Genomic DNA, 3,955 nt, shown 5'->3' with positions numbered 1-3,955 from the left:
TCTCGAGGGTTTTCCCAAAAGGGAACCGGCGCGCGACAAACCTGCCTTTTTTACGACACGCCTCGCCTCTATTCAATAACGTTGTCCACGGATGATCGTGTAAACAGCGAAGCGGCGTAAAACACGTAGGACGCACAATGAAATACCTTTATAGCACGTTGTTCGGGGACCACAATTTTTCCAGCGCCTCGTAAACGGGCAAACAATGCGAACAGGAAACGTTCGTTCGTCGATCTGAATTGCTAACGCCTCGCCAGGTGATCAGATTGGACGTTGATAATCCTCGAAAGAATTACGATTCTGAATTTCTAATCGGGCTGCCGGCGTGTTCGAACTCGGATTCGTGATTGTCTTCGCCAACTATTGTTCCTCGCTTGTTTTATAACGAACAGAGTGCGCAGTTCTAGTTGACTTTGCAGGTAAGTCTGTTAACAGGTACGTAACCGTGTATCACTCTCTCCGATCACCGGCAATATGTCTTTCCAACGGGACAATTTTCTACGAGTCGTTGTACCAAGTGCGACGAGAAGAAGTCGCTGTAGACTTTGTTACAAAGAAATCGATATTACTATTATATCGTACATTAAGACAGGATACACTCTTCGGCACGAGATAACATCGTAAAAGAGAAAAGGAAAAAGTATTTTGAAACGATGAAAGATACAAAAGATCGATATATCGTAATAGCTGAAAGAAACAAATTTCTAGAAAAATGAAATTTCCGAGATGGTAATGTTTTCTGCGAAAGGATGAATTTGGAGTTAAAAATTTCCGTTACAACCATGGAAACCATGGAATTGTAGTAGAATAAATAAGCGACGTGAAACTTTGTCGAATTGGTTTTCGAATGCAGGAAATAAAATATGTTTCTGCCGGAGGATTTAAAACGACAGGGTTAATAGTCTTGGGAAAGTCATCGTGATATATGACGAAGTAATATGCCGGCTGAGAGGGTGACAATTAAGAGAAGAGGCATAGCCCTCGAATTTATCTCGTTCTCCCGTTTAGGAATTTAAATGACAGCTATCTCGAGTAAAAATTGTTAATTAATCGAATATATCTAAACGCGATGCTCCGTCCCTTGTTTGTATCGAAACTCGAACGAGCAGCTTACAACCGTTTAAAAACGAGTTATTTTACTAAAGTAACCACCTTCTGTCTTGCACCTAGCGAGGCAACCGAAAAGTGTATGATGGAAATAATCGTGGAAGGAAAAATAGGTTTCGTTTTCCGATTGGAGAAAAAGGAAAAGAAAACTGGAGGGAAACTATTTCGAGCGGAATATTTTAGATAAAGTAGAGTGAGATAAGCTTCGAGGAATTGTGGAACTCGGGTATCGGGGGGAATCTGGAAACGTCACGCGGAACGCTTCTAATGCGGTTTAATTTGGAATTCCGGGATAGGTATAGAGTTTCGGCGCGGGAAAAGATGGTGGCGGCCAAAAGGACCGACTGGCGCGATCCCAGCGAGAGAACAATTCCCTTGCCAACCCTTTTCTCGTGATTAATGCATGCAAAGATAGCGCGTTCGGGAACAAGCCCATTCCCCTGATCGGTTGGAACGAGGAACATCTGACAAGCGAAAGCGATTTCTCTGACGAGTTCGCTTAACGACTGCTCGCGATTGACAAAGTATCTTTAGACCTCGAGAATGGGCTCCAAATTAGAGCCAGGATGGATTTCTGCGATACCGATCGATCTCGAATCATTCGGAATCTTCCCACCCGGCCATCGATCCACGATCTCCAGCTCTTCGTTTTTCACACGCCTCCGATTGCGAGACGTCTCGACTGGCATACGCGAGGGACGAAAACGTTGTCGCGGGTCGGTAGGTACACGGTGGACGATGAACACGAGACGACAAAAAGTAGGAGGAATCCACGAACCGAGCGTGTCGAGCGTGTCGAGCGTTTCCAGGGGAGCTTAAGTTTCAAATTCCAGGCTAGCCGTAGTTTCGGGACCGTGCACGACACGGGAACACCTCGTGGAGGGAGGACAATCCTCGTGGCAACCCTTTCAGCATGATTAATGCACGCGAAGATAGCGGAGTTCGAGGCCAAGCCCATCCCTGGCGAAGCGAGGCGAGGGCGTATTAGTTTAAGGGGAAAGAGAAAGAGAATGGAAGGGCGAGGGCCGTGGAATGGCGGAGAAAATAAAATGCTCGCATCCGACCTCTTTCATTATAAATGCCCCTGTGTGTTTATTGTCCCGGGCCAAGCTCTCTAGGTGTGCTTCGAGAAACCCGTAAACTCTATCACGGGGCTTTTTGGGGGCTGGGCCTGGAAACCGTAGGACGCCTTCCTTTACAAGATACACGCGGTCCGATTTTCGGCATCGGAGCTATAGATGCTGCTCGAAGATAAGAAACGTGTACGCCGATTTCTCGGATCAGGGGTCGTAAGTCTGCGCGTACCTGTGCAGCTCGTGTCTAATCAAGCCACGGAATTTCGATCTACTTTACGACCCGGCCTGCAAACCTACCGACGACCCCGTTGCGCCGCCACGGTGTTACTTGCAGCTTTCGGCAGAGTTATTGCTCCTTGCGAAGCCAGCACACGGCTCTGTCTCTCCTTGCAGAGGGATTGCCTGCGATCGATCACCATTTCAACCAGCGATCGCTCCAATCTCCGATCTCGCGTGTGGATATTTCCGGTACCCTTGCACGCGCCACGCTCATCGATCCTCCGGGAAAGCTAATTTTTCCGTATTTCGAGATTTTCCGTAGTCCAGTAGTAAACATCGAAGCAGAGTGGCGCAGTGGAAGCGTGCTGGGCCCATAACCCAGAGGTCCGTGGATCGAAACCACGCTCTGCTAAGGCGAATGGAATTTTTTTTTTCATTTTATTCGTGGTGAAAGCGAAGAATCCTCGTCGCTTTGCTCTCGTATCCTCGTTTTCTTCGATTTTTAGGAGAAAATAAGTAGAAACTTTACGTTTGCGCGACGAGAACTCCGATAAGCAGCCAGACGGCCTAACGACGTTATAAATTTGTACGATGCGCTTCGAATGAAATAATTGCAATTAGCAAATTAACTTCTGCTCTGAATCAAATTTTATGGAAATAGATAAGATAAAGAATTTCTCAGTAATCAAATAGAAACTCCAAGAAAATAGATGCAAAAACAGATACTGGATATTTCGTGAAAATATATTTCCCGAAGAAGAGACACGTTTATTCCTAGAACTACCAAACTATTGACACTTTCCCTCAGCTGTTTTCGTCAAAATCAATCCCGACTATTCTCATCGAGAAACTCTAATCGGTGTATTTATATACGCGTACAGCTGAAGCGTGAAAAAGGACTGTGCCTTTGAAAGTAGCAAATTTAATCACGAGCTCGAAGGTTGCACAGAGGGTGCGCGTAATGAAGCGATTCTTCAATGTTCCCATGGCGAACTTACCGAAATTAAGATTCATGCCATGGCGAGGAGCTCGTGGCTGGTCGGGGCAGCCACAAAATCTCGGCTGAACGGTCTTCGTGGAGATTGATTAATTGAAGGTTAAGGGTTTCAGGGCGTTAAGTGGTTCACTGAAATGTTTCTATGGGCTGACGGTGGAAGCCGCAAGAGGCAGCGCGTGGTTTCAAAGCCGGACGAAAGGACAAAGGAAAAAGAAGGAGAAGAATGCGACCTCGACCAGTTGCCGCTTCTTTCGTGTCAAAACACGGCGCTAATACATCATTAAAAGAACGCGCCCCTAGCGTGTCGGTCTAGCGCCACTGAGGGGCTACAAGGACACCTTATAATCGATTGGCTTAGTTTCGATGGATGCTGCATCTTCGTTACGGGCTAGCTTCCCTTCTTTCAGCTTCTCTTATCACTCGTTATTTATTGCTTGTCGATTCGAATACACGAGACGTCTTTCGTCCTAATCCGACGTTCCAGCCTGCAGCCCTTCCTCGGGCATGTCCTTCCCTCGGAGTTTGATCAATCGGGGAACAGGGAAAAAATGGGATA

The 3,955-nt window shown here is 46.6% G+C and overlaps 1 non-coding gene across 1 annotated transcript; it reads left to right on the top strand.

Annotated features, from left to right (window-relative positions):
- The first annotated feature begins 2,742 nt into the window (after positions 1-2,742).
- TRNAM-CAU (transfer RNA methionine (anticodon CAU)) lies at positions 2,743-2,814 on the top strand. The gene has a single exon. It is a non-coding gene; the product is annotated as a tRNA-Met (tRNA).
- The last annotated feature ends 1,141 nt before the right edge of the window (positions 2,815-3,955 follow it).

This window comes from Eufriesea mexicana, unplaced genomic scaffold (assembly GCF_001483705.2).
Source record: "Eufriesea mexicana isolate 0111107269 unplaced genomic scaffold, ASM148370v2 scaffold202, whole genome shotgun sequence".
Taxonomy (NCBI): Eukaryota; Metazoa; Arthropoda; class Insecta; order Hymenoptera; family Apidae; genus Eufriesea; species Eufriesea mexicana.
Note: the sequence above shows the minus strand (reverse complement) of the source record. Positions and strands in the feature narration are given on the sequence as shown.